The following is a 22,751-nucleotide window of genomic DNA, read 5'->3' on the forward strand; positions in this document are numbered from 1 at the left end:
AGAATTATCACCAATTTATGTTACCATATGATAATTCTAGAGATTGAACACTGAAGGTTTCCAAAATGGATCAGAAGTGGGTTTCATTTTCAAGAGCTGTATGATCTAACTAGGGAAATAAACTGGGTACTTGGATGTTAGTGGTTCGTATGTGAGTATGTGATGCCAGTGGGGGGCAGGGTGGGAGACATCAGAAAGTAAGATGGGAATGCCTGGCTGGATCAGCCTCAGAGCACTGAGACAAGGTTGAGGAGTTTGGACCTAGTGGGTAGGTAGTGGGAAGCCACTGAAGATTTCAGATTGTTTGATGTTTATTGATTGCTTCGAGTTTTTTCCATTTAATTTTATGTTTTGATTATATAAGACATTTTAGTGCTTTCAAAGTAAAAACTATAAAATACAGCACATAAGTTCCATGCCTATCCCCTCCTCATTGTTCTTTCCTTTCTGTTATAGGTAATCCTTTTTTTTAAGGTTTTGATTTATCCTTACATTTCTTTTTGAAAACATAAGGAAATATGTATAAGTATTACTATTCTTTCTCTTTTTAATTTAAAAAGCAAATACTATGTATGCTCTTCTGCATTTTGCATTTTTACATACATTCTTTCCTATCAGTATGTAGGGAGTTTTCTCATTCCTTTTTATGTCTGCATAATACTCCATCATATGAATATATTGTAACTTATTCAGCAGTCCCTTGTTGATGGACATTGAGGGTTGTTTTGAATCATTGGTCATTATAAATCGTGCTACAGTGAATGGGCATGTGTACATATTATTTTATGTGTTGCCAATGTGTCTTTAGGATAGATTCCTAGGTCAGAAGTCAAGGTGTAGGTAATTGTGCTGTATTATTGCAAAAATCCACTCCATAAGGATGTGCCATCTTTAATTCTCACGAGTAATGCATGTCAGCGAAGGCAATGACAACCCACTCCAGTACTCTTGCCTGGAAAATCCCATGGACGGAGGAGCCTGGTAGGCTGCAGTCCATGGGGTCGCTAAGAGTCGGACACGACTGGGCGACTTCCCTTTCACTTTTCACTTTCACGCATTGGAGAAGGAAATGGCAACCCACGCCAGTGTTCTTGCCTGCAGAATCCCAGGGATGGGGAACCTGGTGGGCTGCCGTCTATGGGGTTGCACAGAGTCGGACACGACTGAAGCGACTTAGCAGCAGCAGCAGCAGCAATGCATGTAAGTCTCTGTAACAGTCATGCTAGCAGAGTATGTTGTCAAACTTTTGGATTTTTGCCTATCAGCTAAAGGGGAAGTAGTATCTTGGTGTAGTTCTAATTTGCATTCACTGAAGTTACTAATACTTTAGGAATAAATCAATGGGTCTTAACAACTTCTTAAATGTGGAAGCCAGAGAGTAAGAAGAATCAACACATTGAAAGATCAAGGAGAAGCAAATATTGGGGGCAATTTGTTGTTTTAATTGCTGGTGGGACACTTACATGGATGTGTCCATTAGGCCTTTGGAGCCAAGAAAGGAGTCATCATATCCACATAAAGATGGTGATTGTAGCTGTGAGATTGTATGATGTTGCCAAGCCTGGAAATGTAGAGGAGAAGAGGGGCAAGAAAAGGTATTTCCAGTACAGATGCTCCTCCATCTTCTCCATGCTTCCCTGCTTTTTAATTATTATCATTTTAATTTAACTTTTTTGTTATTTTGAGACTTAGAGGTGACAGACCTGCTCTCTACTTAAGTGCTTGAGAAGAAAATGACAAAGGAATGGGCTGTAGTCCCTTGTTACTCAAAGTGTGAGGTGATCCAGTTGTAGGGGCATTACCTGCAAGCTTGTTAGAAACCCAGAAGCTCAGGCTCTACCCTGGGTCTACAACTCAGAATCTCACAATGCACAGGTGACTTTTGGCTTCTCCATGTAGCTGAACTTTGCTGGAGTAAATAAGAATAGAGTTGACTGATTGTGCCTTAAATTTGTAATCCCAAATCATAGCTGGATGCTCTGCACTTCCTACCATGTTTCTCTAGAGGGATTTCTTCTTTCACTCTCTGAAGGGATTATTTCATATCTATTCCTGCCTCTGCCAGTTTCTCACTCACCCTCCTTCCTTATTCTCAAATGGTGTCCTCCCTTATATTAGGTAGAAAATAGAAGGTGTTAAATGGGAACTCCCTCATTATTCCACCACCACATTTATCACCATGTTTTCCTTCTTGTTTATGGTGCGATGGAAGAAGTGTCCCTCTTTAGATCAACTCTCCATCCCACCGTCCTTTCTTCTTTCCTACCTTCTTTTCTTCCCTCCTTCTTCCTTTCTCCCTCTCCCCTCCCTCCTTCTCTTTTCCCCTCTCTCTTTCTCCCCCGCTCTTTCTCCCTCACTTTCTGTCCCCTTCTTCCTCCTTCTCTCCCTCCCTCCGTTCCTCTCTTTCTTCCTCCTTCCCTTTGTCTCTCTCTCCCCCTCCCTGCCTCTTCCTCCCCATCTCTCCCTTCACCTCTCCCTCTTTCCTACTCCCTCTCCATCTCTCTGCCTGGATTCCATTCTCCTTCTCTAGGATTTGGTCGATTTGCCTTCTTTGTCCATCTCTTTCTAGCACCATCAATACTTTCATCTTTCCCAGATTATCCCAATCAGTAGGCAAACTTGATCTGATAGCAACTGTCTTTTTGTCTTTCATTTTTTATTGTGGTAAAGTGTACATAACATAAAATTTACCATTTGACAATTTTAAGCGTGAAGTTTAGTGGAATTAAATACGTTTAAAATGTTGTGCAACTCTCACCACCATCCATCTCTATAACTCTTTGTATTTATGAAACTGAAACTCTGGCCATATTAAACAATAGCACATCATTCTCCCTCCCCCCATCTCCTGGAAACTGCCGTTTTACTTTTTGTCTCTATGGTTTTGACTACTCTCAGTATCTCATATAATTCGAATCATACTGTATTTGTCTTTTTGTGATTGGTTTATTTCACTTAGCATAATAGGCCCAGGATTCATCCATATGGTAAATAGGTCAGTATTTTCTTCCTTTTTTAAGGCTGAATAATGTTGCATTGTAGGTATTTACCACATTTGGCTTATCCATTCATCCATCAATGGACACTGGTTGCTTCTACACTGTAACTATTGTGGATAGTGCTTCTATGAAATATGGATGTACAAACATTTCTTAGATACCTTACTTTCATTTATTTTGGGTATATATACTGAAGTGCAATTGCCAGTCATGTGATATTTCTATTTTAAAGTTTTTGAAGAGCTGCTGTTCTGTTTTCCATAGTGGCTGCACCATCCATTTTACATTCCCATCAATGGTACACAAGTGTTCCATTTTCACCACATCCCTTCCAACATTTTTTGTTTTCTGTTTTTTTTTTTATAGTAGCCATCCTAAAGTGTCTGATGTAGTACCTCAATGTATTTTTTAATTTGCATTTCCCTAATGATTAATGGTGTTGTGCATCATTTCATGTGTTTATTGGCATTTGTTAATATCAACTGTCTTTTAAAAACCACCTTACTTGATTGCTTGTCCCACTTTAATGATTGCCTGATTTCTTTGCTCCCTTCAGAGTAAAACTTCTTAAAAGAGTTGCCTTCATGCTACGTCTATTTTTCTGTTTTCTATCTGCTTTTCAAAGAGTTTCAGCCTGGTCTGCAACTCCACCACAGTGCTGAAACTCCTCTTGTCAAGGGCACCAGTGACCTCAATGTTGTCAGATCCAGTAGATGCTTTCAGCAAAATTTGACACAGTTAAACTTCTACTCCATCTTGAAACATTTTCGCCTTGTGGCTTTTGGGACACCATGCTTTCCTGGCTTCTCTCCTATCACAGTGGTCTCCCTCTACCTACCTCCTCCCTGTGACCTCTCAGGGTTGAAATTCCGGGGTTACTCAAGGCGCAGTCCGGGTCCTTTCCTCTCCTTTCTCTCCCCTCCTCTCCCTCCGCACTCTTCTCCCCACCACTTCATCTCTCTCTGCTTCCTCCTATCCTCGCATTCTATATCTTCTCTTTTTTCACTCTTTCTCCTAAAATAAAGAATAACATTCTCTTCTTCACTGCTTGTTGCCTTAAACTCAACTTGTTTCATGCATTTACGTTGTCTGCTTGGCTTCTGTATATTGTAGTTATTTAGGTAAACATGTCCCTCTATCTGTTGATTGTATGTTCTCTAAGAGTTGTTTCTGTATCTGCTTTATTCTTAACAGTGCCTACCAAAATGCCTGGAGAATAATAGAAGTAAAATTATGTGTTGAATATGATAAATAAACAAATGAATAAATAAAGGGATTCTTAAAAAATCTTAAATTGAAAACATTTTTTTTCCTGAAGAAGATATATGTCTGGAACAGTGTTGGCCACCTGATAGTCATTCAAAATGTTTGGTTAACTAATTAAGTAGTAGCAAGGTAGGTTCCTGGTGTGGCAAAAAACTTAATGATTATCATCTTCACCTTATAAAAGTATGCTAAAGTATCTTTATTTTTGAAGATTCAGCTCAATTTTGTGGTTTATTTGAAGTAGAAATAAGATTGAAGAATGTAAGGTTGTAAAAAAAGTATGATAGAATATTCATTGACTTTTTATTGAAAGCAGAAATCCTGTTGTGAATAAGATAAAATGTTTTGCATTGACATGAATATATATCCCCTTTTTATATACCACCCAAAAGTTATTTTTTATTAATATTGCTAAGTGAAAATGCTGATACTTGGTTCAGGCAAGGTGCCTCAGACTAAAGTAAGATGGTCAATAATGTGATCAAATTTTTAATAATGAAAATCTATCAATGATGGGAATTGAATAATAGGAAATAAAAATAATGGAGACTAAAAACATGTGTTTAGCTGAATGACTTTGTCAAGTCCTGTACCTTGGTTTTCTCAGCTATAAAATGAGAAGATTGGATTTAATTATCTTTAAAATATTTTCCAGCTATCAAATCTGTATACTTATGTAATAAATAAATGGTTACCAGCTCTATGATCCTGATGTTTGCTTTCCTAGTGCATATCTGATTTTATTAAGAAAAAATACCTAGTAATCCCTAATGAAAGCCAACTGGTAGAAAGGGGAGGAGACAGAATTGCAGGGCTTTGTACCTGTTTCTTCTATAAGTAGACTTCCCTGGTCCTTCCAGCAGAGAAAGGAGGTATGTGATTTTAAAAAGTTGAGAGGAGAAAGAGAGAAAGAAGAGGAACACTTCTTTTTCCCTCTGAGAGATGGTAGCGCTCCCACCTTTCTGAAGACTCATCAGCGCCCACAGGGTGGACAGCACCAAGTCTCTTCCAAAGTTCTCACCCCTCTAATCTAAGCCGAGGTTCTTGCAGTTCACTGATTAAGTGGCTTGCATTATTTCAAAAAATATATGAAACCAGGGAGGGCCATACAGAGGACTTCAAAGGTAGTAGTCTAGATCTTAAATTGGGTGCTTGGTTTAAGAACGTCATTTTTCTCTTGTGATTATATCATAACAGATTACATGAATTCTGTTGTGTCTGTCACTTTTCCATAATAAAAGTAATGCATTAAAAATATGGCTCAAAAAAAATATGGCTCAGGAAACTCAAACAGGGACTGTGTAGCAACTTAGAGGGGTGGGATGGGAAGGGAAATGGGAGGCAGGTTCAAAAGGGAGGGGACGTATGTATACCTATGGCTGATTCATGTTGAAGTTTGACAGAAAACAACAAAATTCTGTAAAGCAATTATCCTTCAATAAAAAGTAAATTTAAAAAAATGTATCTCATTAAAGCAAAATGAAGAGACATTCTCATTTAGAGAGATCTCATATCCAAAGGAATAATTAAGAGGCTTATATATCAATCTTAAAGAGTTTCAGTAACTAACCATCCTCCTTCCCTGACAAGTAAAGTAAGGTGAGTAAACCAAGCAAGGTAGATCCCATGGGAGAACAAGAATGTGAACAGAAAAAGAGCAGATATTTTCTACTTTTATGGGCCCAAAAAGGCTGGTTGGGATATGGCCAGGCCAACATTTCAACCAGGCTCATGAGAAGTTCCACAAGCAGAGGTCAAGAGTGTGATCTTGTCCTTAGAGCAGAGTCAGATGAGAGCTTTTAGAGTAGACCCTAGATCCTTCCATATTTTTGCAGTCAGGTTATAAAAAGGAGCCTAAGAATCACATTGTCTCTAAAACAGAACAAACCCTAGGTAGAATTTTTGTTGTGTGAAGTTCAGGAATGCTTTGTACTGAAGACTTTACCTTTTGAGTCTCTGATCATTTACTTTTATGCTTAGGGGAAGGTCCAGGGAGCTATTAACTGTTGAAATTCTTCCAGACCTGTTGTTCCTTTGTCGGTTCTTATCCTTACTTTCTTTGTGGTTCCACTAGACAGCCTGAACCATAAAGAAACTTTCCTTAGCTTGGTTATACTGGATTATCTAGGCTCCCTTACCACATTGTTTCACCTTCACCTGGCCTTCCTGTTTCTCCTGCTCCCTTTAACATTCATGCCTGGACGTCAGAAAATGTTTATTGAGCACCTACTACGTGTCCAGGTGCTAGGGATGAAAAGGACCACATAGCCATGACATGCCCTAATTCAGGTTATAGTATAACAGGGAGGGGGAAAGTAGATGTCAAACAGACATCTAAGAAATTAACGTATATTTTTCCCTACACATATAGAGAAGGTGGGGTGTTGTGAGAGGCAAGAACAGGGTATATTCTCTAAATTGAATGACCAGGGAACTTACCTTTGAGGAGATGGCAACTAAATTGCAACCTGAGGGAACAGGCAAATGAGAGGACAGCATGTTCCAGGCAGAAGGGAAAGTTTGTGCAAAGGCCCAAGACAAGAAAGAGCATTACGCTGAGGGACCTGAAAGAAAGCTGGTGCTATACACTGGGCACATCCAGTGGTGTTCACAGAAAAAATGGCTGACTGGTCCACGTATGGAACGCTTTGCGCACAGAAGTGCCCATGATCTTCATTCAGTGAAGAGTGGTATCCTGGAGACTACTGGGGTAAGTAGTAGGGTTGGTCCAGTGGTTTAAGACTCTGTGCTTCCAGTGCAGGGGATATGGGTTCAATCCCTGGTTGGGGAACTAGGATCCCACAGGCCAAGTGGTATGGAAAAAAGAAGTTTCCTGAATGTACAGTATGTTTCTTCATATGACTATGCATTATCAGTTAAGACCTTCAAGGGCAAGTCCTAGAAAGCCTAATCAAAACTTACTTAAGCTACATAATATGCATTAGTTCATTTAGCTGAAAAATCCATGGATAGGGTTACCACTAGGCCTGGCTTTATCATGAATTCAAATATTTTAGATCAGCACTGTTTAGTAGTTCACTATGAGCCACATGCATCATCACTTCACCATGTAATCAACAAAAATTATTAGTGAGATATTTTATGTTCTTTTTTCCTATTGTCTTTGAAGTCCAGTGTGCCTTGTACACTTACATCATGTCTCAATTTGTACTAGTTCCATTCCAAGGGGCTAGTTGGACATGTAATGTGCATGTAAATCTCAGTCATTCCATGTGCCTAGTGGCTACCATCTTGGACAATGCAAGTCAAGGCCTTAGATTCTTTCAGTTTCAATACATGTGAGAGTGAGCTAGAGAATGAGTCTTCAACGAAGCCCAGGTAAAAGTTTCTTTGTACCTCATTGGCTCTAAAAGAATTCTATGACCATATTGAACCATACAGTTGAATCAACTGTATGCCCAGGGTAAAAAGTGATTCACCCAATGGTTTAGACCTCAAATCACCCAAATCATATGCTGAACCCCAGAAGTGCAGGAAAGGGGTAGGTCCTGTCTGAACTCAGTGTATGGGGTAGACATTTTCTATTTTTGGCCATTTGGTACTCATTCATCTGGTCTCAGATAGTAGTGTTTGGGAATTCTGTCCTCTGCATGTGGAGGAGGACTGGAAGACAGACTGTTAGTGGAAGTTATATCTGAGGATGAGATTCTAGGGGTTGTAAAGAGCACACTTTTTATTTTCTGTTTTATATATTTCAGTTTTTACTTTCTTGCTATTATTTTATTTTTATTTTTAAAGAGGAAGATAGGTGAACTTAGGTTTCCTTGTTCTAATATGGGAATATGGTCTCATACCTGAGTGACCAAGTGTTTTGGTTACTTAGGAGCTGTTGTTGTTTAGTCACGAAGTCATGTCTGACTCTTTTGCAACCCTATGGACTGTTATCTACCAGGCTTCTCTATCCATGTGACTTTCCAGGCAAGAACACTGGAGTGGGTTGCCATTTCCTTCTCCAGGGGATCCTACCAACCCAGGGATCAAACCTGTGTCTCCTGAATTGGCAGGAGGATTCTTTACCACTGAGCCACCTGGGAAGCCTAGGAGAGTCCTGGCTTATTCTTGTTATTACAGAGTAATTACAATAGAACGCTCTTTACCTCTAAAAGGTCCCAGCATTGAAGCATATGGTCATTCAATCTAATGCTTTAACTCCATGGTGAGTACTGATAAAGTTGATTCAGATTTTAAAACAATATTTTGAGATAGTAGGCTGTTTTGACAGACAGCTTAATAAAAGGCAAAGTATTCATATCTGGTGGTTCTGCATCCTCACGGAGGGACGCATTCCAAGAGTTAATTTTTTTCATAACTGAAAAAAATGCTTGAACATTAACCTCTTTTGATGAAAATATTGCTCTGATGTGTTATATATTCTCCTAACTTTTTAAATAGAGTAAATCAAACATGATCGGAGTACCTGTTGACACATGTTATTGCAGAGCTTGCCTTGGTGGGCAGCCCACTTACTGGTGTGTCGTGAATGGATTACAGATATGTGGAGATATGATCTCCTCCTCACCCCCCACCATCTTCATCTCTCAGGGAAGCCAGGTGGAGCTTGGGGTGACAGAGGCCCCTGAATCAGTTGCCTCTGGCTGTTTGCCCAATGTGTTGTCTAAATAGACTCATTTTCCATGCCTGCATGCATGCTAATTCGCTTCAGTTGTGTCTGATTCTTTGCAGTCCTACAGACTGTAGCCCTCCAGGCTCCTTTGTTCATGGGATTCTCCAGGCAAGAATACTGGAGTGGGTTGCCATGCCCTTCTCCAGAGGATCTTCCCAACTGAGGGATCGAACCTGTGTCTCTTACATCTCCTGAATTGGCAAGCAGATTCTTTACCACTAGCACCACCTGGGAAGCCTCATTTTCCATGTGTGTCTTGTGAAAGGTCAGAAAGAGCCAGTTACTGCTTTGTGTTGTCACTCAGATTCTGGGAGGGCCACCTGGTGAAGTTCTCCATCGTGGGTGAAATTCCCCTGATGGCTACTGCTCTTTGTTTTTTGGAGGGGAACTCTTCTTCTTTCCTTGTCTGGTGATTGTCACTACTTCTTACTGTTTTTTTTTTGTATTTCACTTGCTATCTTGTTTTGCACAAGCTTATTAGGTAAAGATGAACTATGCTTGTGTGGAGCTTGCTTCTTCCAGCTGAAGATTTAGTAGTGGCTGTTTGCATTATTATCTTTGTAACTAACTCATTTCTGTGCTGTTGCTGTACTCCATATGTCTAAGATAAGTTCAGGATGTCATGTTAGGCCTCCTCATTAGAGATGGTAGATGTCCCATATTCTTTATTTTTTTATACATTTTAAAAATAATCTACTTATTTTATTTTTTGACTGTGGTGGACTTCATTGTTGCATTCAGGCTTTCTCCAGAGGTGAGCAGGGGCTACACTTCTTTGTGGTGTTCAGGCTTTTTGTTGTGGTGGCTTTTCTTGTTTTGGAGCACAGGCTCCAGGCATGCAGGCTTCAGTAGTTGCAGCATGTGGCTCAGTAGTTGTGGCTTGCAGACTCTGTAGTGTGGGCTCAGTAGTTGTGGAACATGGGCTTAGTTGCTCTGCAGCATGTGGGATCTTCCCAGACCAGAGATTGAAAGGGTGTCCCTTGCCTTGCAAGAGGGATTCTTAGCCACTGGATCACCAGGGAAGCCACTTTATTCTTTATTTTTATTATTGAATGAACCAATTGATTTTTAGTTGAAATTTTTGTATATTTTATTTGTTTTTGAACTCTTTATTCTTAAGAGATAGTTTTGGTTGAGATAGCTAAATATAATTTCAAGAAGACTGTAAGTAAATACTGACGACAGCATTGTAATGCAGTGTTATGTGGAAGAGAAGAATATTCAACACACACACACACACACACACACACACACACACACACACACACATGAATAAGGAGATGGCCAGAGAGAAATTAAAAAAATGTGGAGGACAGTTATACCTTCCTTTCAAACTAACCTCATAAAGGTCAGTTGTCATCTTCTCTCAACTGGTCCTTTATTACCATTTCGAAACTGAATAGCCTTCTGATTGGACAACTGCTGTTAGCCTGTATGACATTTCTGATGCTTTCGTGTTTTTATGCAAGGGTGGACCTCTTCCAACCTTTTCCTTGAGAAGGAAATACTCAATGGGCCACACAAAATCTTAACTCGTACCCTTCTAAGGCAGTCTCACTCAGAAGCTAAAAACAAGATCTTTGAAGACTGACCTGGGTTTGAATTCTGGTTCTAGCACATATTAGCCCTGTGTAATGGACAACTTTCTTAACCCCTCTGAGTTCTATTTCTCTCATTGAGTTTTTGTGATGATGAAATGAGAAAGAGTTTTTAATATGTCTGGCTTGTCATAAGTGATCACTAAATCATATTGTTCCATTGCCATCATTGTTAATAATAATAATTTGGAGTTAATCGTTAATGGAATGACTCACCTTTGGGGAAAATATAATAAATAATAAACAAGGCATGACATTTTTGTCATTGGCCTCATTTTGAGTAATTAGTCACCTGTCATATTTCTCACTGAATAGTGACATGTATGAAAAATTCTGAAATTGGCTTAGTGGGCTAGAAATCGTTTTGAGTTACTTTATTCTTAGATATCCATGCAGTTTGTTGTATACCATCATATTCTTTGCCAGACAATTGCAGACTGGTAGATGCTTTCAGCCAGGCAGTTGTCCTGGATTACTGCTGACTGATCTATAATTTATACTTCATGAAGAATCAGTACATCATTTGTGTTTTACTTAACCACTATGGGATATTTTCCTACACCTTACATTTCTCAAAAAACAGGAAGTGTTTCTGGGACATATGCCATTTCTAAAGTCCTTTAGGAAAGTTACCAAAAGGATAATGATTTACCCTGACTACCTGCTATATCTTCTCCTGCTTGCTGTTGCAGAAGATGCATAAGAACTTCATTAAACAAAGCAGGATTATGGTTTCTACTCAAAGATGTAGAGAGCTAGAAAGAGAATTACTTCCAAACTTACAATGAAAAAAAAAAAAATAAACCAACAGCAGATTCACATCCTTTCTTGAACATATTGAAGTATTGAGGTTGCTGGGAAACCAGAATTTAGGAAGAGACAGGTATCTGCAGTAAGAAATAAGACACGAGCCCTGATTTACCTGTACAAGAACCAGCTAGACCCTTGTAAGAATTCAGCTAGGGTTGAGTAGGTGGAGTCTGGCTGAGTGCACACTGGCAAGAGAAGATGAATCTAGGGTCACAAATAAAGGGGGGGCATGCCTTCTTATAGGTGTTTTTCCATGAATCCCACCATGAGCTCCCTGGAATGATTTGGAACATCTACAGAAAGTCTCCCTTGTGCTGCACAGGGAACAAAGCCGCTGTGGGAGGGAAAGAAAACTCTGCCCGGACCCTTCTTTTCTGTGAACAAAAGCCTTAAATTGTGGTGTGTGTGTGTGTATAAGGGGATGGACACTATTACCCTTAGGGTACTGATGAAATCTTGTCATTTCTGGAGCAAGGGCACAGGAAAACAACTCTTGACCCCTGGAAAAAGAGCAGATGTAAATGCTGGAATTGGATACAAAAGGCAAGAACAAACTATACACTGTCTCTAAGAAACTCACTTCAAATATAAAGACAGGTTAAAATTAAGAGTATAGAACAGGATGCTGTGCAAATGCTAACTAAAATAAAGCTGGAGTTGTTCCAGTAATATCAGAAAATAGACTTCAGAACAAGGACTATTCTCAGGGATAAAAAGGGGCATTAAATAATTGTAAAGGCCCCAATTTTCCAAGAAGTAGTAACCCTAAATATACATGTACTTAACAACAGAGCTCTGAAACACATAATGCAAAAGCTGATAGAATCAAAAAGCAAATTAGACAAGTTCACAGTTAAACGTGAAAACTTCAGTGCTTTTTTCCTTAGTTAATTATGGAATAAATGGGAAGAATATCAATAAAAGTATATTGATCTGAATAGCATTATCAAGCAACTTTACCTAATTGACATTTATATAACACTACCCAACAACACATCTTTCTGTAGCGCACATGGGGTATTCACCATTGGATACTATATTTTGGGTCATGAAACAAACCTCAACAACTTTAAAAGAATAGTAATTTCAGAAAGTATGTTTGTGAACCATAGTGGAATTAAACCAGAAATCAAAATATAAATATGTCTGGAAAATCCCCAAATATATGAAAAACAAACAACATTGGTCTAAATATCCTATGTATCAAAGAAGAAGAATTAAAAATATTTTGAACTGAATGAAAAGAAAATATAAGTAAATTTGTGAGATGCAGCTAAACAGATTTGTCAAATTTGTGAGATGCAGCTAAACAGTGCTTAGGTGGGAAATGATAGTATTAAGTGATTTATATTAGAAAAGAAGAGAGGTCTCCAATTAGTAATAGAAATATCTGTCTTAAAAAAAAGCAACACTAGAGAAATAAGAAAAAATTAAAACTAAAGCCATCAGAAGGAAGGAAATAATAAAAATAAGTTCAGCAATCAATGAATTGAAAACAGAAAAGCAATTCAGAACTATTAATCAGCCAAAAGCTGGTTTTTTGAAAAGATAAATGAAATTAATAAACCTCTAGCCAGACTGACAACCACTAAGATGGCCTAGAAACAGTGCATTCTGGTAGCAGTGAGCACACTCAGTGCTTAAGTCTCGGTTTCTAAATGCCATTATCCAAGAAGAGGAACCAGGAATTCTTGGAAAAATAAACTCCAGGACTGAGCAGGCAAAATACAAGATGATTGTGGAGCATCTTGTGGTGCTAATCAACAGCAAAATAACCCACAGCAGGATTGTGTCAAATACAGGAACCAACATAAAACAGCTTCCAATGGCCAAAGGTGAGACAATTTTAGCTGAAAGAAATTTTAAAAATTTGGTCATAACTCAAAAGAATAAAATAACTATCCATGAGTCCATATTTGATGAAAATAAAAGTTGAATGAACTTGTTATTTTATAGGTAGAAAGGATAACTCTTCCTTACAGAAGAATTCCAGTTAAGTGTAGAGGGATGAGAGAAATAGAAAATCACATTAGGATACCATAGTCATAACTGTTGTAGATACCTCACCCGAACGATGCTAAAATTAATGGGTGACAGTTTTAAGGAGTAGCAAGACCATTTCCAAAGTTTTAAAGTATCCTCTTGCTGTGTTTATTAACTACAAAGGGGAAAATATTAACTTTACAGTGGAGATACCTGGCAGATGCTGCTTTACCAAAGGATCATGGTTAACATCACTGGTAATAAGACATATTGACATCATGCCTCCTTTCCCCAGTCTGATGTACTGAGAAGGCATATCACTTCTGCGGTACTCTGGCCAAAACCCTGTAACTCCAGTCTAAACATGAGAAAACATCAGACAAACCTACTTTGAGAGTCTACAAAATACCTGATTGGTGCTCTTCAAGTGTCAAGGGAAAGAAAGACAAGAAAAGACTAGGAATAGTCACAGATCAAAGGAAATCAAAGCAAAACGACAACCAAATGTAGTGTCAGATCCTGGATTGAACCCTGGAACAGAAAATAGGCATTAGTGGAAAAACTGGCAAAATTAGAGAAAACTCTGCATTCTAGTTAATAGTATCATATCCATTTTCTGGTTTTGATCATGATACTATGGTTATGTAAGATGTTAACATCAGGGAAAGCTGGGTGAGGGGTATGTCGGGATTCTTTATGTAATTGTCACAGCTCTCCTATAAGTCTAAAATTATTTCAAAATAATAAAAACCAAAAGTTGGGAGAGCTTTTGATGAAATAACCCGAGGAGTAAAGGCTCCTTTATGTTATAAGAAAGTAGTATTGAGACAGTGTAACTCAGATTGATACTTGAAGCCATTGGCCAAGACTCAAACCCAGCCAAAACCCAGATTGGGACTTGAACCCATAGTCTTTTTTTTTCTTTTAAATTTATTTATTTTTAGTTGAAGGATGATTGCTTTACAGTAGTGAACCCACAGTCTTTTAACTGAGATCACACACCTGGTTTCAGGACTTGGTGAAGCTCAGGTTCTTAATGTCTTATCTCAGAAAGGGTTCAATAAGAGACAAAGTGATAGGTAAGAAGTTGGTTTATTTAGAGAGAAATACATTCCACAAACAAGAGTGTGGGTCAGCTCAGAAGGTGAGTATGGCCCCAAAATATGACACGGTTAGTTTTTATGGACTGGTTAATTTCATAGGCTAATGAGTGGGAAGATTATTCCAACTATTTTGTGGGAAGGAGTGGAAATTTCCAGGAATTGGGCTCCCACTCACCTTTTGGTCTTTGATGGTCAGTCTTGGAACTGTCATGGTGCTGGCAGCTGTGTCATTTAGCTTGCTGATGTCTTATGAAGAGTGCATCCTGAGGATTCAAGGTCTGGTGGAAGTTGACTTGTCTGCCATCTTGAACTTATTTTGTTCTAATCAGTTTATAGCTAATCAGTTCTAATCATATATAGTCCTTGGGCTATGTTGTTCCTTGTGCCCTGCTCCTTTTCCTTCTGTTTCAGTGTGGAGACACCTTTCGACTGTAAATGAGACTTGTAGATGAACATCTTTCATTGCTATGTTGGCCCCCAGGTGATTCACTGAACTGTTAGTCTGAGAGTTGCTGATCAGACCATCTAACTCAACTCATCTGGAGACATTCAGTTTTGAGGGGTGTTCTTTAACTCTTTCTATATCTTGCTTTGGCTTTTTATCCAGTCTTAACTAGGTCTTGGAAGTGATGATGACCTAAAAATCTCTTTTAGAAAACTGCTTTGTGAGAAAAGCTAATTTTCTTTATCCTTCTATGGAGGGATGAAAATTTTTTCCTTCTCTTCTTTCTTTTACTGACTTGATCATTGTGGGGAGGGGCTGCAAACCAGCAGTCCATCTTTTGATGTCAATGCTAGCCTACATGCCCTTTGTTTATTTATATTGAAGTTAGATTTGCAAGGAAGCCTGATCTCTTATTACCACACTGTTTCACACACTTATGTTGTTTGCTGGGCCCCTGAAGGCATGTGAGTTTTTCACCCCAGGTGAATGTAATAAGTTGCATATAATTTCTGGTATTTACTCACCATCTGTGCTAGTCAGAGTTCTTTCCAGTCTAAACAAAATATCTCATCCTGCTTCTATAGTTGGTTAGATTCTTTGTGTGTTGTAGACTCTGACTTGCTTTTTATTATGACTTTCTCTTGTTTGTTCTTGCAGCATTCTTAGATGGGCTGTGAGTTGCTGAAAGACAGCCTTTCCCCCACCCTGTGCCCTGTACACACACGTAGAGTTGATGTTGCCAGGAGATGCAAACAGAAGCCAGGTGGTCACAGGGAATGGGAGCTGTGAGGTCTGTCTCAGTGCTGAGTTGGCACTCAGAGTACCCATTTGGGGCCCCTGGATGCCTTGCTACTGGCTGCCCGCAGTAGGGTCTCACCAGGTCTGAGAAGTTTGTTTTGTGCTATACTACACTCCTTTTGCACTAGAAACTTTTCCGATATTATTCCCTGGTTACTGAGGTCCCAGATAGTGCCTCTCACATCTTAGGTGTAAGAGGTAAAAGAAAGGTTAAGAACCAGTGCCCTGAGGTTTTGTTTGTTTTGCCTGTGTGTGCCTTTAGATTCTGAAAAATGCACTTTTAGGTAACCAGAAGCAAGAAAGAAGATGCATGTTGACCTTGGCTGGTTTTTTATGTATTGGAAACCACCCTACCAAGATCCCCAGACAGGTGAATGACTGTAAAAAGGGAGTGGGTCTTGAGCCAGCACTTTGTTTTTTTAACACCATTCTAGGGTGTTATTCCACTCTAAGCAATGAAAGCTCTGAAGGAATTTAGAAGAAAACCCCCATTATCCTCAGTTGTCTCTCATCTCAAGTACCACATTAAGAGTTTTCTGACCTTCCTTCTGGTGGGCAGGTCATCTTTTTCAGCATGATTCAGTAACTTTATTTTCTATCTTTCTCTTTGATCATATGGGCACAAGGTGGGAACCAAAAGGACCTAAGGTTTAAGCCTCATGCTGACATTTTACTGGATTATTACCTTTGGACAAGGACATATTCATGATCATATTCATCATCTGCACAAAAGGGGGTGGAAATCTGCCTTGGAGATTGTTTGGTAAGAATAACATGTCCCTATTTTGCAGATAAGGAAACCTGAGGCAGGAAAGGATTAAGCAGTTGGCTCAAACCCAGAGGGTTTGAATCCATATAGTCTGACATTACTCAGAGCCCGCACACTCTGTCTTTCTGCCATCCTGCTTTGCAGAAGGTCAACATGTACTTACTTCTCACCTGTCTTAAAATGGTAGAGGTTTCTGAAAATACTGTCCGCTCTTCTACACTGAACAGTTCCTGAGTTTGGTGCTTGGGGTATTTTTATCTTTGACTCTAAATCTTGCAAGGAAAGGCAGCAATAAACTCTTTAGGTGTGCAAAGACAGGGTAGGTGCCTATGGTCTTAGATAAAGAGAGGTTTGGATGGGCTCTGTTTTCATCAGTGTTTATGGATAATAGTTTTCTGCCCCAACTGGGGTATGAGTAGTTACTATTTCAAAAAATTAAAATTAGTACTTTAAAAATGAATGAGTGAATGAATGAATCAGTGAAATATTTAATAAATAACACTGAGGAAGTTCACAGAAGAGTGCCTGGAACACAGTAAGCTCCTCATAGCTGCTTGTCTACATCCTCCACACCTTCTCCTTCATTTGACCTTAGTTTAATCTGTTATTTTCTTCCCCACAAACTGAGGTCACAGTCTTCTCCATTATATTACACTGAACATTGATCAGGTACTTTGATAAGCACTGTGTTTAGTTAGAGTGCCACACCTAAAGTGCTTCTTGAAAAATGACATGAAATTAGAAGGGACAGTAGCTACTTTGGATGACAGAATTGGGTCCCAGGTGTCAGGGTGAAATGATAGACTGATTCTTACAAGGTCAATGCAAGGTCTTGTGATGGTGTCCAGAAAATTAACTGCATGATTGCAGAATGGAGGAGATGTGTGTCTTAGTGGCCACAAATATAAAAAATACTCGGGAGTTAAAATTGATAGTTGTATTGGTTAGGGCATAGATTCACTTGCTGTCACAAAGACCTAAAGTAACAATGGCTTAAGTAAACTACAAGTTTATTTCTCTCTCAGACTGAGAATAAGCAGTATTGGGTAAAATGGTAGCACCAGAGACCCTTGATCCTTCTATGTTGTTGCTCTGCTACCCTTCAATCACAGGACTGTCAGATCCACCTTCCACCCAATGGCAAAGGGGAAAGGGAAGGGCATGGTCCTCCCCTTTAAGAGCAGAACTAGAAAATTACACTAGTCATGTCTGGTTACATCCCATTGGCTAGAACTTTGCCTCTTGGCCACACCTTATGACAAGGGAGACTGGGAAATGTAGTATTAAACTGGTAGCCATATTCCTAGCTAAGATTTTTATTACTAGGTAAGAAGGGGAGAGAGAATGGGTACTGACTGAACAATTAGCAGCCTTACAGTTAAGTTGGTATGATACAAGAGTGCAAAAGACTTTTTTGTTTGCACAAATGTCTTGGGTAATCTTACACTGTATTGATAGAAGTATAGGATCTTTTAGAACAGGAATTGGTAAACTTTTTCTGAAAAAGGCCACATAATAAATATTTTCAACTTTGCAGGCCATATATAGTTTATATGGAAAATTCTTCTTTTTTTTTTACAATCCTTAAAAAATGTAAACACCATTCTTAGCTCATAGACTGTTAAAAAATATAACCTACATGGAGGGCTAGTTTGCCAACTGCTGTTCTAGAACAAGAATGGTGATAAGTCTGGGATCTTATCTAAAGATATACAAGAATATGTCCAGAGGAGGTGGTCAGGATGAGAAAGGAACTTTGATGAATTCACAAGAGCAGTGATTGAAGGCATTAGTTACTTTCAGTCTGGAGAAGCTGAGACTCTTAAAAAAATTTTTTTTTTTAATTTATTTACTTGGCTGTACCAGGACTTAGTTGTGGCACACAGGATCTTCAGTCTTTGCTGCGGCATGTGAGGTCTTTTAGTTGTGGCATGTGGGATCTAGTTAGTTCCCTGACCATGGACCGAACATGGGCCCCCTGCATTGGGAGTGTGGACCACCAGGGAAGTTCCCAAAGCTGAGACTCTTAATGAAATGATCATTATCTTTAGATATTTGATTGATAGTCAGGTGGTTTGGAGAGACCTTTGTTCTATAAGTATCCAAAGGGAAGAACTAGAATCAATGAGAGATGCTCTGGGAGACAGACTGCTGCCTGGCATAAGGAAGAACTTTCTCATTATTAATTATTATTTGTGGAGTTTTTATTGCCAGGCAGTGTTCTAAGTCCTTTACATAGATAGTTTCACTTTATCCTCAACCACCCTGACAGTTAGGTACCACCTCTACTTTATGGATGAGACAAAGCAGCATTAGAAGGTTATATAGCTTTCCCAGGCATACCTGCTACTAAGTGGTGGAGCCATATTAACTACAACTCTCTATTGCCACCTTGCATGCAAATTAAATGAGATTAGATTTATATATAATTTAACAATGCCAGGCACACAGTAAGTATTGTTGCTGGTAATAATAATTATTTTAATCTCTAGGAAGTACTGTCTCTCATCATGGTAGATGTATTAGTTTCCTAGCGCTCCTATAACAAATGACCACAGACTTTGGGGCTTAAAACAATATTTTATTTCCTTAGAATTCTGGAGTCCAGAAATATGAAATCAGTTTCACTGGGCTAAGATCAAGGTGTCAGCATGGCTGCGCTTCCTCCAGAGCCTCTAAGGAGGGGATCTGTTCCTTGCCTCTTTCAGCTTCTGGTGCTTCTGGGTTTCCTTGGTTTGTAGCTGTATCGTGCCAATCTTGGCCCCTGTGGTCACATTTCTTCTCCTCTCTGCCTTCTGCCTCCCTCTCTCTTTTTCTTTTTTTTTTTAAATCATTCATGTGCTTTATTTATGTTTCAAACTTTAAACTTTTAATGTTATATTGTGTGTGTGTGCGCTTAGTCACTCAGTTGTGTCTGACTCTTTGCGACCCCATGGACTGGTAGCCCACCAGACTCCTCTGTCCATGGGGATTCTCCAGGCAAGAATGCTGGAGTATGTGGCCTACCCTCCTCCAGGGGATCTTCCCAACCCAGGAATTGAACCCAGGTCTCCTGCATTGCAGGTGAATTCTTTACTGTCTGAGCCACCAAGGAAGCCCATGTTATATTGAAGTATAGCCAATTAACAATGTTGTGGTAGTTTCACATGAACAGCCAAGAAACTCAGCCATACATAGACGTGTATCCATTCTCCCTCAAACTCCCCTCCCATCCAGACTGTCCCGTAACATTGAGCAGAGTTCCATTGTTCCATGTGCTATACAGTAGGCCCTTTTGGGTTATCCATTTTGAATATAGCAGTGTGTACATGTCCATCCCAAACTCCCTAACTATCCTCCCCACCCGGAAACCATAAGTTCGTTTTCTAAGTCTGTGAGTCTCTTTTCTGTTTTGCAAGTAAGTTAATTTGTATTATTTCTTTTTAGATTCCATATATAAGGAATGTCATATATTTTTCCTTCTCTTCCTGACTTACTTCATACAGTATGACACTCTGTAGGTCCATCCATGTTGCTGCAGTTGGCATTATTTCATCCTTTTTAACGGTTGAGTAATATCCCATTGTGTATATGTACCACATCTTCTTTATCCATTCCTCTGTTGATGGACACTTAAGTTGCTTTCAGGTCTTGGCTATTGTAAAGAGTGCTGCAATGAATATTGGGGTGCATGTATCCTTTCTGATCATGCTTTTTTCTGGATATATGCTCAGGAGTGGGATTGAAAGGTCATATGGTAGGTCTGATTTTAGTTTTTTTAAGGAACCTCCATACTGTTCTCTATAGTGGCTGTACCAACAGTGCAGGAGGATTCCCTTTTCTCCACATGCTCTCCAGCTTTTGTTGTGCATTTTTTGATGATAGCTATTCTGACTGGTGTGAGGTGATATCTCATTGTAGTTTTGGTTTGCATTTCTCTAGTAATTAGCAATGTTGAACATCTCTTGTGTCTATTGGCCATTTATATGTCCTCATTGGAGAAATGTCTATTCAGTTCTTCTGCCCATTTTTTGAGTGGGCTGTTTGTTTTGATGCTGTTAAGTATCATAAACTGTTTGTAGATTTTGGAGACTAATCGCTTATTGGTCATGACATTTGCAAACATTTTTTTCCCCATCTGTGGGTTGTCTTTTTGTTTTGATTATTGTTTCCTTTTTCTGCCTCCCCCTTATAAGGCTACTCGGATTATTTTTAGTACCTTCCCAGATGATCCAGGATAACCTTCCCATCTCAGGAGCCTTCAATTAGATACATCTTTTGCCATATAAGGTAATAGTCAGTTTACATAAGTGAAAGTCTTTGGGGGGCCGTTATGTAGCCTACCACAATGGTATTTAAATAGATTGAATAACCACTATTTTTCTATTCTTTCCACTATTAGGAAAAAAAAACCCAGCAACTTTATAACATTCTATGATTTATATGATTTATAGCACCTGTTTTTCCTTGCAGTATTGTGTGTGTGTGTATGTGTGGAAACAGAATATATTTTGTATAAGGTATAAGTTAGAAGCAATACCGAACACCACACTGACACTGTTTATTGAACAATACATTTTTTTCCTCCCATTGATTTAAAATTCAGTTTTTATCACCTATCACATAGCAAACACTATACTTGAAGCTGTTTCTTAACTTTATTCAATTCCATCATCCATTTTTAGGTTTCTGCAATTGTGCTATATTATTTTATTTATTGTAGCATTTAAGTAGATACTCATAGCTGATAAATTCAGTTCCTCTCTATTCTTCTTTTTCAATTTTCTTGGCTAATGGCTCTTCTACTCTTTTCTTTCTCATTGTGTATTTGAACTTAAAAAATTCTTGATTACATTTTAATGTGGTCTTGGGAAGAGAGGTGATAAATGGAGTTGTAATTGCCTTCCATAATGATCCTCCCACCCTATTTTTTTTTGTGTGTGATTTTACTTACCCATCTCCATTGAGATTTTCCAGTTTTTTGGATGAAATCATATGGAAATTTAATTCCAGATTTCTTGATTTCTTTCTCTAGTCCTCTCTTTATTTCTACCTATCTTATGTTAACAATTAAACTTTACTACCACATTATCAATTGTATTTGTACTTAACCATACATTTTATTGGCTTTATTCATTACATTTTCTTATATAATATCTTTTTTCTTGAGTTTATTATTCTGGCTTATTTTTTCCATTGGCTGGAACAGATATTCAAGTAATCTTTTTTTTCTTTAATTTAATAAAGGATATTACTGTGTCTTTGAACATGCCTTTCTTTTGTCATCACATGTGAGAGAAATTATAATTTGGCAGATGGTTGAATTCTTGAGTTACAATAAGATTTCCTGAGAATTTTATAAAAATCGTGCCACTGTCTTTTAGCCTCGTGTTGCAGATGTGAGGTATGCTGTCAGTCTGATTTTCTTTCCTTCTAAGCAACCTGATTTTTCTCCTCTATCAGGAAGCCTGTAGTTGTTTCTTTTTGTTCTTGGAGTCAGAGACTGCATCTAGAATTGTGTATTCTTTCAGTATTCCTGCTACTCAGCACTCGATAGACCCATATGATCTAAGGCCTCCAGTCTCATCAGCTCGAGGAAATGGTCTTCTATTTCTCCCTTGATTGTTGCTGTTCCCCTTTCTTAATGATGTCATCTCCTTCCAGTACTTCTATTAGACTAATATAGGCTGTTCTGGATGTCTCTGTTATGACTTGTGTCTTATTTGACTGTAAATATTTTTCTTCTTCTGTTTTTTTCTGTCTTCTTCATCTTTGTGTGTGTGTGTGTGTGTGTGTGTGTGTGCGTGTGTATGTGTGGGATACCTAAATAAAATGGGGTGCTGTCTCTATTCAGACTTTTTTTTCCTATATTAGGGACAAACTTCCCACTTTCCAAAGATGTTAGGGAATAATTGCTGTTCTGTGTGGAGAGAATCTTCCTAGTTCCTAATGTCCTTTCATTTGCCTCTGAGCTGATGTCTGTGACCCTCATGTGACCTTTGATCCTCTGAGCTTGGGGTTTTCCAGGACCCTTTTCTGGCAGTCTGTGCACGTTCTTCTTAAGGGGCCTAGGGAGAATCATGCGTGGACTTATCAGCACTAATCAGCCTTTCCTAACAGATCTCTCATCGACCTCATATCTTCCCCACATTCTTCAAAATTTTGGCTTTGTTGATGGCGTCTTTCTCTGGGTCTGCCACTATTGTTTCAGTCATGTACATATGGGGTTTTGTTTTGGTTTTGGGTTTTTTTTTGGAGGAGAAGGAAGGAGTAAATATCTAAGCCCAATTTTCTCTCCCCCAAACGCAAAACTCCAGAGTAGAAACAGCCGACAGGAGTGAAGCATCACATGCATG

General features: G+C 38.8%; 1 protein-coding gene across 4 annotated transcripts in view; it reads left to right on the forward strand.

Moving 5' to 3' along the window:
• HIVEP3 (HIVEP zinc finger 3) overlaps positions 1-22,751 on the forward strand; it is a 533,699-nt gene that overhangs the window by 93,517 nt on the left and 417,431 nt on the right. The gene's annotated exons all lie outside the window — the stretch shown is intronic.

Source organism: Cervus elaphus, chromosome 20 (genome assembly GCF_910594005.1).
Source record: "Cervus elaphus chromosome 20, mCerEla1.1, whole genome shotgun sequence".
In the NCBI taxonomy this organism is placed as follows: domain Eukaryota; kingdom Metazoa; phylum Chordata; class Mammalia; order Artiodactyla; family Cervidae; genus Cervus; species Cervus elaphus.